Source organism: Mesocricetus auratus, unplaced genomic scaffold, assembly GCF_017639785.1.
Source record: "Mesocricetus auratus isolate SY011 unplaced genomic scaffold, BCM_Maur_2.0 Super-Scaffold_100004, whole genome shotgun sequence".
NCBI classification, from domain to species: Eukaryota; Metazoa; Chordata; class Mammalia; order Rodentia; family Cricetidae; genus Mesocricetus; species Mesocricetus auratus.
The window spans coordinates 49,296,065-49,309,349 of NW_024429189.1; positions in this window are offsets into that span (position 1 = coordinate 49,296,065).

The following is a 13,285-nucleotide window of genomic DNA, read 5'->3' on the forward strand; positions in this document are numbered from 1 at the left end:
CTGATCTGTCGAGGCCCTGCTCATGCAACATGTCCTATAAGATTTAAAAGAAACACACCCCAAACCTCCCCTCAGCCAGACACAAGAAAGGAACGCACTCTCTAGACAGTGCCTCCACAAATGAATACCACCCCCTGCTGCTGCAAAGGTGTACAATTCCTGCAGACATGCACACAAGTGCCCATACCCTACCATACTCCCAAAACTGTCTCCTCCAGTTGAAATCGCTGCTTGCTGAGTCTCAAATGGTCTCCATGTAACTGTTTTCAGTTTTTCACTGCTTCTGTGGGGAATAATTTAAAGCTTGCTACTCCATCTGAAAAAGAATGCCCTTACACACACACACACACACACTTATATTCCTCTTGGAACTGAACATGCTTGTTTTGTTTTCATAAAGGGTCTCATCTACGCATCCTAGGCTAGACTCATACTATACTCAAGAATTGCTGTGTCCCAACTTTCTGAGTGCTGAGACATAGGCATCCACCACCAAAAGGAATTCTGAATATATTTTTGTTTGATCTATTCACTTAATCAGGTTTTCAAAATAAAAGTTCCCATATATTTATTGCTAGATCAGCATAATAGTGCAAAAGCATCAGAAAGACATTGTTTTCTCATAAAGAATATGCATTGCCAACCATCTGAGCTCAGTCAGACAACACTCAGGTGATCTTGGTGCAGTATAAATATGCACCATCACAAGTGCCAGATTGTTGGGGCCCATAAAGATGGGTCCGCTTCATCTTGCCTCAAAGTCAGAGAGTTCAAAACTGTCCTTAGTAAGTCAAAAGATCTAAAGGTCTAATGCTTGGCTACTGCAGGATTTTTCCACCTTGGTAGCAGATGTCTTATCTAAATAGCAACTGACTTGGGCTCAGGTGTGTTTACTCTTGACCCTGAAGGCCGGATAACAGGTGTGGCTACCAATTACCTGGAGGATTAAGGGAAGTTAAGTCTGTTTGCTCGTTATACATGATAACAGACGTCTTCTACCAAGTCCCCCTTTTTGGTTGGGTACTTAAGAATGTTGAAAGATAAACTAGGGCATTCAGTATTAACTGGATTGCCCTCCTGACTCTATCCTGTGTCTCTGTCTTTGTCTTACTGGCTTTACCTCCCCTTTCTCAACCCACACTCCCCCTCTCAGGTACCAACCAGGCAAGTTGGCTAACACTGACTGCAGCCAGGCAAAGATAGCTTCCCACACCAGATCCTCTTAGACACAGCACCATTGTCTCCTTGTGGTGGTCATGAGCGTGACTTTATTAGTAGTTTTAATTTGAACTCTCTAGAGTGTAGAATAATTCTGATTTTGTTTCTTGACCTAAAGCCAAATGATCACAAAGGTTTCATAAGAAGACATATAAGTAATGGACTCAACCACATAATGACATTGGCAGAGGAGGGGAAAGACTGGGCACGTCTCCCCTCAGAGCTTTTGAGTGAGAACAAAATATAGACACATAACCTTGCCAGGAGTGTGTGCTCCTTCAACAAAGCAAAGAAACACATTGTGTGGTCAATAAGCAAATTGTGTAGCTAGATTATCTGGGACGTGGGGGTGAAATGTGATCTGAATCCGGGCTGTATCCTTAACTTAAGTAAATCTTCTACCCAGGCTTCAAGTACTTAGGGGAGGGGGGAGGCAAAATGTTTTATCTTAATGACTGGCACCAGGATTCTTAGAAAAGAAACAGTATCTGTTTAGGAAATGCTTTCATAAACATCTCAGATGGGTGGGACTGAAGATCTGTAGCCAACCAGAAACAAAAGCAAATTTAGATGCCTGGGGGTGGGGAGCGGGCTAAGGGAGAGGAGGGAGAGGGGTTATGACAGGGGAGGGGGGGAAGGAGATGTGGGGCAAGGAAAAGAAAGAGAATCTAGCTGCACAGCAACAGCATGAGTGATTAAAACGAGAGTAAGAGATGCGTGAGGGCTAATGGTTTCTCCACGCTGGGCTTCGTTCAAGATGTTCACCCTCCCTGTCACGTCACCCTCATGACCATTCAATGTCATTAGACAAACTAGAGCGTGCTGTGCCGAAACAGCCAGAGCACTTCCAACGTCAGAAATATCCAATGTTTCATTTTGATGTTGACTTCCCTGTGATAGAAACCTCTCCATTTTCCTGAACTATCTGTCATGTTTTCCACATGCAAACAAATGTCTTTGTGAGTGATTTGTGTGTGCTTAGAAAAATGAAAGAAAAGCACAGGAAAATGAGAAGGTTGAAGCAGCACAAAGTACATAAATTCTTGGGGTGCTGAAAATGTCCCTTAAATAGTTTGGCAGTGGTGAGACTGAACCCTCAGGGGATGAGACATCGGCAACATGGGAAGTTACACTAATCTGCTGGTGTGGTAGCGGCTGGAACCTGCAGCCTCATGCTTGCTAGGCAAGTTGTAGGTCAGAGTTCTCCCACAGGGCTGCATCTCATCTCCACCTAATGTTTGACTCTTCAGCGAGCATGGAAAACCTAGTCCAGTCAACATTTTAAATTGTGCCTCAAATAACTGTCTATTTCAACATCCTATTAAGAAGAGCTAAAAATCTCTTTTCAAACGAAGTGCAGGCTCTTCCCCCACTTCTACAGGAGGGGGCTTTTCCACAGCAGTTGAGTGGAAAGAAAGTGAAGGGTAAGGTTTAGAGAGGAGAGTCCTAGACTCAATGGCAATAGGGCCTAAGGTAGGGGTGTGTGTGTGTGTCTCAGGTTGGAGGAGTGGTGAGGAGGCTGTGGCTGGGGGAAATGAAAGGGTGGAGAGGTCACAGAGGTGACCTGAAGATTCCCATGACTTACGTCACAGGATTCATTACAAAGACTACGTTGAGTTGTCGCGTCTGCTGCGCGGCCTGTGTCCGAGAACATGCGGAGGGTGTCGGGGATTGACAACACAGAGACTTGTTCAACGATGTAAAGAAACCTTTAAGCAGGCCCCAAAACGGTTCAAGAAAACTTCCTAAGAAAGGCTCCCATCAGCGAAGCTTCTGCTCTCTCCTCTCCCCTGGCTGGTTCTGCTCTGACACCAAAAACTGATCTGGGCGTGGCAGAAGAGGCAGTTAGTCTTTGCACAAGGTCGAGGGTGGTTTCTGTGGGCAGGCCTTTTCCAGGAACTTATTGCCCCTGGACATTGTATTGTTTTTAGTAAACATGTTTTTAGTAAACATTGTCTTACAGCTGCCTACTCCCAGGCAGAAGGGGAAGTGGGTCTCTGCTCAAGGTCTGGTGTTCCCACATTGAGTTAGTGTGTGTGTGTGTTTTGTGTGTGTGTCTTTGTGTATGTGGTACTTAACTTGTCCATATTAAGAAGAGCCAACAAAACCTTGAAATAATGTTTGGTAAGAGGTGGAGAAGCAAGTCTGTCAAATTCCATTAGGAAAAATAGAGGTGGTGTTTACAGAACAAAGGGTCACAAAAGGGTAGAATTCTTCCAACCTTAACCCAGAATTCTGTGACTGTAAATGTTCCAAATGAAGAAACAGATATTGGTACATGCTACATAAGCATAAACTATTAAAATAATTTGGACTAGACAAAAGGAGAAGAAAATGGCATGGAGAAATGGTCAGGGTATATTCAAAAATTTGAAGTTATCAAACACATTTATGTACCATGCACAAGGCCTTGTATCTCATTCTTATTATTCCCATAAGCACACACACACACACACACACACACAATTATTCTCTAACAGGGATTATTGCATGATGTTATGAAAGTATGTCATCATAACTACTGAGATAGATGGTAGAAGATGTCAGGATAGATGCACAGTTGTAGATGTAAACATAAATATATTTATAGAAACACATAGTTGTAGGATGTTTATTATATATGCTTTTGGACAGAAATGGGATTTTAATTTTTATTTCCATATAGTATGCTTTTTTTTTTTTTTTTTTTTTGGTTTTTCGAGACAGGGTTTCTCTGTGGCTTTGGAGGCTGTCCTGGAACTCGCTTGGTAGTCCAGGCTGGTCTCGAACTCACAGAGATTCGCCTGCCTCTGCCTCCCGAGTGCTGGGATTAAAGGCGTGTGCCACCAACGCCCGGCTCCATATAGTATGCTTTTACATATAGCTGTTGATATTAAAACATCTAACAAAAACTTTCTGAGGAATGAAATTCAGGGTGATTTTAAGGTTTGTATTCTTTGATTTTCTGTAAATTTCCGGGTTAACATGAATTTTCTTCAGTAAATATATAAATGTTTTTCCAGGAGGAAATATTACTTAAAATGCAGGAAAAAAACATTTTAATGGTGTGCACTATGAAAAATTAAAATAGATCAACCAATTGCCGGACTTAATCAGATCTGGTATTAAGTCATATCACTCTGAAAGAAAAATATCGTATTTTATATGTTACTGTTTCCCAAGTTCCAATATTTCTTTGTCAAAAGATTTTATTTTTTACCCATGTGTGTCTATCTGTGAGTACATGTCCATGCATGTGGATGCCGACAAGACCAGAAGAGGACCTTACAGATGACATGAGCCACGGTGATGAGTGGACTGATGTGGGTGCTGGGAACCCAACTCAGATCCTCTGGAAGAGCATCAAGTGCCCTTGACCACTGAGCCCTATCTCCAGGTCCCATCAAGTCCCAGTTTTTAATTGTAGTGTTTTGCCCTTTGGATTTTGTTGCAGGCAGAGCTGTATTTCCCAGACTATATGGGCTTGTGATTATGGCCTCAGTCTCACAATTCACTTGGCAACAACTGAACCATTAGCTATTGATCTCTTAGGTGCTCTGGCCAATTTTAGGAAGCTAAACCACCAATTAGTTGAAACATGATTTAAGCAATTTCAAGTTTTTTGTTTTTGTTTTTGTGGAACACCCCAGGTTTTTCAAAGTATCCAGTCCTATGCAAGACCTTTCTTATGATATATGGACTTAAATATTCTATTTTTTTTCCTAGAGTAAGCCATCTAACTGATTTTTCTGTGTTAACTTACCAGGAGCTAGGAGGTCTGGGGACAGGAAATATGTTTTGGCATCACGTTCCTTCTTGCTTTTCCATCAGGGCTGTCTTCTCAGTCTAATAACAAAGAAGGGAATGTGGTCATGTCCACAAGAGGCTATCACCTTCGAGTGTCTCCTTTATAATGGCATAACCAGTCTGTGTCCCAAGTTTCATAAAAGTATTTCCTTTCGGCCTTAGAAGTTTGGGATCCTCCCTGGTGTCCAGCAGAGGACCCGCCCTGGGGCAGTGCATGACAGCTGCAGAAGGGGCGTCTGTGCCGTGCTTGTGCCCTCCTGAGCTGCTGTTGAGAAAACAGCACTTGGTGTGGAAACAGCACATGGAGAAAAGCTTTTGACTTTAGGGCTCATGAGAGATTCTCCCTTGCACTTTAAGTTTCTTGGCTTTCATTTGTGGTCTAGAAAAAAAAAAATAGGACCTCCCAGCCTGCCCCTTCTTACTTTTGAAGAAAGTTGCTCTCCTGACTTTCTCTTGAATGCGCTAAGAAAGGTTAGGGTTAGAATATCATTCAGAGCCTTGGGTATGCTATGGATTTCATTGTGTGTGTGTGTGTGTGTGTGTGTGTGTGTGTGTGTGTGTGTGTGTGAGAGAGAGAGAGAGAGAGACAGAGACAGAGAGAGACAGAGACAGAGAGAGAGAGCGCTCACACAAGTGTAGTAGTCTTGTGCACACATTCAGTGTTGTTCCTTGTCTTATACCTTGTTCAAGACATGGTCTCGTTGCTGTTTAATGGTCCATATGCCAAACGAGCAGGCGGTGAGCCTCAGGGATTCCCCTGTCTCCATCCCCCATGCTGCTCCTGAAGCACTGGCAGCACAGATGCTGCTACTGCAATCGGTATGGACTCTGGGGATTCAAACTCAGGTCCCAACGCTTGTGGGGCAAGTGCTTTACCCACCGAGCCATCTCCCTGACCCCTCACCCAACTTGTTTCCGTTCAAACTAATGAGCTACAATATACCATCCCCTTCTCAGACTCAGCAGGCAATGTAACTACTCATAACAACTCACATGCTCAGTGTCAAGTGCCTTTTCCCCTGCATCTCAGAATCGCAGTTAAAGAAACTGCTACCTACAGTTCGAAGACAGTTATCTTACAAAGCACGGTTAAATAGATAAGCAAGGTGTAATTCAGCAGAGGCTATTCACTAATACACAAGCTAGAATTTAAGTTGTGTCCCCCAGTTACATGACTTTTGAAAGCACCATAAAACATATCCACTTACAATAAAAAGGGGATTTATTGCACTTCCTGTTTCCTACAAAACTAAAGTTTTGTCATGCCTGCCTACAGGTCAGTGGCTCTCAACAAGCAGGTTGTGACCTCTTTGGCAAACCTCTGTCACCAAAACTATTTACATTGCTATTCCTAACAGTAGCAAAATCGCCATTGGGATGTAGCAATGAAAATAATTTCATTGTTGGGGTCACCACAACGTGAGGAGTTGTATTTAAAGGGCCACAGCAAGGCTGAGAACCACTGTATCTAGGTGGACAAAACACAACAGAATTTCAGCTTCCTTTGCTAATTGCTTTGGCTCAATTTAGCAAATATAGAAGAGGTGGAAATAGGCTCCCCCCCCCCAGCATGAGCTTGCTTTGCTTTGTCTATGTTTTATATTACATTCCGTGTTCTACATGTTTGGAAATCTCTAGTCTGTGTTTCTAAATCAGAGGTTCTCAACCTGTGGGTCGCAAACTCTTTGGGGGATCATATATCAGATATCCTGCATATCAGATATTCATATTACAATTCACTAGCAGTAGCAAAATTACAGTTATGAAGCAACAATGAAATAAATTTTTGGCTGGGGGGGGGGTCACCACAGCATGGGGAATTGTATTAAAGGGCTGCAGCTTTAGGAAGTCTGAGAACCGCTGCTGTGGTGTTTCTCTTCAAAATAAGAGCTGTAATTACTTTGTTGCTACTTTATAACTGGAATTTTACCACTGTTATGAATCATAATGTAAATATCTGATATGTAGCCCTCAAAGGGGTCATGACCGACAGGTTGATTTCCCACCTCCAAGAGCACCGGTGTACATATTCACACAGCTGTTGTATGGAGGGCGGAGTGGGGTAGGGAGAGGGTTCCTTCTAGAGTGTGTCCAAGGTTTCTCATCACACTTGTAAGTTTTCCCAGCTCTGCCATCTCATTTCACCTTCCCTTCAGCAACTTGCTTATAACCACAGAAACGGTGTAGCTATTTCAGAGTACAACCAGCTGCATGTGACACCCTTTCCCCCACCCCGAGACAACTAAAGATACGGTGAACCTTTGCTTTGGCTTCATTGCAATCAAGACTGACCACTTAGGATTCAATGTTCTCACGCTTTCCACATAGCTTTTTTCAGCTTTCAGGAAAGATGGCAGAGAATGGGAGGCAAGGAGCTCTGAATAAAAAGCAAAAGATTTTTTTGAAAAATATTTACACATTTGCTGACCCTTACCCTTCTTAACTGAGAGTTCCTAGCAGAGAAAACCGTCATGAGAATCTTTCCACTGAAAGACTCTTTCAGGAATAGACCATGCTGCAAACATCCATCAAGCAGATATTCTATGTGGGTTATGCTAGTCAATAATTCTTGGCCTTTTCTCCATCTCCTTTGAAAAAAATCTACTAGGCAACATGAACCATTAAAATCAGGAAAAGCACATGTGTTGTATAAACATGACAATGAGATGGATGAGCTTATCAGCTTGACTGGATTTAGAAGCACCTGGCATGCATACATACCTCCAGCTATCTATCTGGTATTTCCAGAGATGGTGAACTGAGGAGAGAAAACCACCCTGAATGTGGTCAGCACCACCCCACCCCCTAGACTGGACTTTATAAAGATAATGGCAAAGTGAGCTGAGAAATCTCTCTGTGATGTCTGTTCTTGGTTGCCAACATGACTATATCAGGAATTAACTAAAACCCCAAAACACTAGACACACTTTTGTGGGATTTTTAGTTAACTGGTTCATTTGAGGCCAGAAGACCCACCTAAACTCCTTATCCTCAAGGTCAGGAGACCCACCTTTGGTTTGGGCCACATCTTCACATGGCAGCCTCTATAAAGGACAAGGCGGTCTCTCTTTTTGCCTGTTTGTTCTCACCTTGCTAGCAAGTCCATTCCTTCACTGACATTAGAGCCTACTTTGGGATTTTGGCATATACTGAAGATCAGCTGTGACATTCAGCCCTGCGGACTGAACAGCTACAGGATTCTTGGACTTACCTTGGAGAGACAGCCATTGTTGGAATAGTAGGGCCATAGCCTGTAATCCTGTGTACGCGCATGTACACACACACACACACACACACACACACACACACACACAGAGAGAGAGAGAGAGAGAGAGAGAGAGAGAGAGAGAGAGAGAGAGAGAGAGAGAGAGAATCAGTTCCATTTCTCTAGAGAACCCTGACTCTGCTTCTGCACCCAGGCCCAATGTGACCAACTACCTCACACTCTAGTCATGACCATGATGTTGTACACTCAAACTGTGCACCCGAATAAACCTTTGGTTCCTTGTGTTGCATTTGTATTTTGTCACAGCAACAGGAAAAGTGACTAAGAACCTGTGTCATAACCTTTAAATGGAGTTCCAGATCCCTAGTACCTGAGCACAGGATAGAGTCTGGTTTCTCTTCCAGGTTTAGTGTCAGTGGTTTGAGAAACTTAACCGACTCTGGCCTTTGAGTGAGAAGGGAGCGTAGTCTTCAGTCACCCAGGCAGGCATGAGGGTCTGTGTCAGTGCAGGTAGCGAGCTACACTAGCAGCGATGTCTCACATCCATTTGTGCTACCCCTGAAAGATGTGAAAATGCAGTGCTTAATGAAGGAAAGCTGGATGCCGGGCTGGGCGCCAGGGGTTCTAACAGGCTCTCCTTTATGTTCTTCTCCAGGGCCAGTTCTCCTGTGGAATGCAGTAGCAGACAGCGCAGGTAGTCTCTGGTCATAAATTCTGTGAACACATTAGCCATTCAGAACCACGTCTGTGCCTCTATAACCAAGACTGGGAACTCACCAATTACCAGCTGTATTATAAGCAAGACGTGGGGGTTTACTGAACTAGCTTCCTCACTTGTTTCCCATAGGGGTGTAATTGTAATGAATGGGAGCCAGTTAGCATAATGTGTAACTGCGAGTGGCAATGATTTAATAGCATTTGCTGCTCTTCCAGGGGATCTCAGTTCCTGGCACCCATATCAGGTGGCTCACAATGATCTATAACTCCAGCTCCAAGGGGATTTGACAGCCTGGCCTCTGAGGACACAGACACTCATGCACACATAGCCACAAGCAGACATATAATAAGTCCTTAAGAGAAAAGATAAAACTATAGAAGCTACGAAAATGACACTACTGTGTGACACTATCCCTGGAGAGACATAAGCAAACATCTACTCCCCCTGGTATGGAACTGACAGATCAAAGGAGGGAATCACACCAAAGTACAACTTGGTGAACCAATGAGTTTTACTGTGGTTACTTAATAGGAATATGAGTGAAGAGTTATCCACAGGAGCAGAAATGTTGGAAAGGCAGCTCCATCACCAAAGTCCATCTCAGCATGAATGACAGCTCACATAAGCTGGGAACCTGGAGCATACTGTAGTCCTCAGTAGCTCACCAGGTTGGAGAGTGTCTTTCATCTCTTCCAGGCAGCTCAGCTGGTCTGAGTATCTTATTTGCAGGTTTGCTCGTCTGCTCCCCCACCTCCACCAATAACTGTCATTTACTTTCCATTGCAGCACGAACCCTAAAACTCAGAGTCAGCTATCAGGGGTGAAAGCTGAAGGATCAGAGAAGTAGAGCAGCCAGCCATTAGAGAGTTCTTACCTCTGCCAGTGCTCTGATCAAAGGTATGACCCTGTCCTCAGACTGCATTCTCAGACTGCCTGTTACAGACTGCCACCTCAGACTGCTGCCTCAGACTGCCATGAGCTCCTGTCTCCTCCCACCTTATATTCCTCTCTCTGTGCAGCCATATCCCTTCCTGTCTCCACCTCCTTAGTGCTGGGATTAAAGGCATGTCACTCCAAGTGCTGAGATCACCTTTGTGTGAGCTCTTTTCTCTTTCAGACTGGATCAATTTCGTGTAGCCCAGGCTGGTCTTGAACTAACAGATCCATTTGCCTCTGTCTCCTGAGTGCTGGGCTTCAAGACATTTGCCATCACCATCTGGCCTGTGATCAATCATTTATAAGGCAAAATTTTCCCGGATACTAAGTTTAGGTTGCAAAGTAGCAAAAATACAAACAATTTTAACCGAGAGGTTTTCTGTGCCCTGATTTCTTATTCATGTTTTGAGACAGGATGTTTTGAGACAGACCAGTATTAAACTTATGGCAACCCTCTTGCTTCATCCTTCTAAGTGCTGAGATTATAGGCATATGCCAACATAGCCAGCTTGTTCTTCATTTTGAACTTGGTTTATGATTCCGAATGGAGCTCGATGTTTAACATGGGCTGAGTTTCAACATGAACTGTTGAGTTTTCCTAAGAAAGACCTTTGCTACAGTTCATTGTCATCAACAGATTTAACATATGGTCAAATATCCTCCTGGGCAAAAATCACAAATTCTGATTCATTTGGTGTTCACACACATGTAACCCTGCCTGTTAAAACAAGTGGAATGGGAATTCATGAAGGTCAAAATACAACAGGAAATGGGAACTCATTTCTTAGTTGATTTAGGTTAGCTGTAACAAATAGTGAGGTTGGCTGATTTATACGGCATGAGCAACTATGATAGTGAGGAACAAACATGATGGAAATCACTTGTACAAGAATGGGGCGGTGCCAAGTGCTCTTCACAACAAACCTTTCTTTTGATGAGCAATCTGCCACGAGTGGGCAAGAATTCAGAACTTTAAGAGAAGCATGGATCCCTCTTAAAGGTCTCAACACCAGTAAACCGGGGGCCAAGCCTCAACCTGTGTGAGAATGAGGCATAGTTAAACCACAGGGGGTCCAGAATAGTAACTTTCTCAGGAGTCCAACTACTGGGCTCTAGCATCAAGGAAAAATGGTTTCCTGCAAAGATTGGTTACTTAACCACTTTGTTCAACTACCTGGTGTCACGTAAATGCTCTGGAAGCCAAAGCAGCCAATGAGTACGAATTAGAACTATCTCAATAAGCTCTAGGCTATGTTAGGACCTGAGCAGATCCAATCAGGACCAACCTTTGCCAACCCACCCAATCCTCAATTGAGTACCACAGAAGTTCTGCCCCTGTCAGAGCTTGAGCGGCTGTCCTATACTAGTCATGGTGATTGGCTGAAGTGCTCTGATAGGAGCAGCAGCCAGCCCCCAGAGCCAGAATGGTGAATGAGTTTCTAAATCCAGGTGAATCCAAAGTTTTTTTGGAAGAAATAATTTTCAGAAGCTTGGAAGGTCTGAGTGACGTGTGGAGAAATGGTCACTGCAGTTTGGATGTTTGAGTCCCCGTGGTTCCCGTTCCATCCTGTAGCCTTGTAACGAACCTTCTCAGTTTGACCACATCCCCACATACCTATATTTGCTACACTGCAGAGGTGTAACTTGTAACAAAGGGTCCACTGAAGTGCAGGGCAGATCCCCATGCATTAGAATGTGTAAATGAGCTTACTTTACCAATATGTGTGTTTATCTGTTAAGAAATAAGAACAAACAGTACAATTTTGTTAAATAAAGAAGAATTTCATGAAATAATGCTAGGAATCCAGATCTGGATACTGGGCCACCAGAAGTATAGAAAGTCCAGGGAAGATGTTACTGCTACCCCAGAGGACACTGGACAACACAGCTTGCCAGTTCCTACCAGCCAACGATATCCACTGTACTGCCACTAAAGTTCTCTACAGCCCTGAGGCATGGGATGCGCCCACCAGTGAGGATTCCTAGAGCCTTTACCTTCTTGCATCTGACTCATATATGGAGTAACCTGTGGTTTCTGACTGCATGTACCTTGCAAAGAATTCAACAAAGCTCAGAGAATGGATCCTTTGGTTATCAGACTTTCACTGCCACTTATGTGATACAGAAACAAGTACATGGGAAAGGATTCAACCCACAGTTCAGCCTACAAGTTATGATTTTATTAACCCGCAGAGCTAATGTATACTTTATGTACTGCGATAAACTGACCAGATGAAAATACTCACGTACAAACTCACAAACTATGAACATACAAACCAATACTCTGTCACTTCAAACCATCACCATGATTTGGAGCTGGCTGAGTTACCAATTAGTTTTCAACACATCCCTACTCCATTCCTTCTTGTTCCAGTTAAAATGGGAGATTATGCCAAAAATCACTTGTGTAATGTGTAGTCTTCCCGCCAACTGCCTGGGTCCCAAGCTGTCTCAGCCCCCAAATAACATATGGAACACTACATTCATTATGAAGCTGTTGGCAGTTTGCTTGGTTTCTTATTGGCTAGCTCTGACTAATCTGAGTATTTCCACTGGTCTTCTCTTACCAGAGAAAGGGTCCAGGCCTCTTACTCCTCTGGTGTCCTACATCATGACTGACTGTGTCTCTGTTTCTCAGAATCCTCCTCGACTCCTAGTCCCACCTATCTTGCTTCCCTATTGGCCAACAGTGCTTTATTTAATAAACCAATAAGAAAACATATACACAGAAGGACTTCCCTCATCACCTCCTTTTTCCTGTCTAAATAAAAAGTACGGTTTTAACTTTAACACAGTCAAATTATATATAACAGAACAGTTATCAAGCAAGAACTATAGTTACAATATTTAGTCCATTAATATTTAGTAAGATTTAAAGAAGTATTTTATCATCTATCCTATCTGTATGAGTCTAAAATCTTAAATATAGCTTATATTTTATCATAACTAAGGAAAACTATAATTATAACTAGCTGTCTTCAACTCCATCAAAGACCACAGAAGGATATATATAAACTCTAGAATTGACAGAGACATCTCACTACTTGGACAGTTGCCTGAAGTGCCTCTGTAACTTCATCCCGTAGGTCACAGTGTGTCTGGCAGACTTCTCAGTAAAGCAGGAAATTTTAAACTGTCCATCTGTATTGGCAGTTTGTCAGTCATTTTTCTGTGTCCTGCAGAATTCCTGGCTGACTCTTCCATGAAACAGGAACCCTGTAGGACTGTCTATAAGTTCTTCAGTCACTTTCCTGTGTGTCCTGCATGTCCAGTTTATACAGCATCAGTCAAACAGTACAGGCAAGAGCAGTTTCTTACCCAAAAGGCTAATCTTGCCATGTTGAAAGCAAACTCCATAATGAGTTTCTTCAATACCCATCTTCCTCTCAGATGTAATTAGT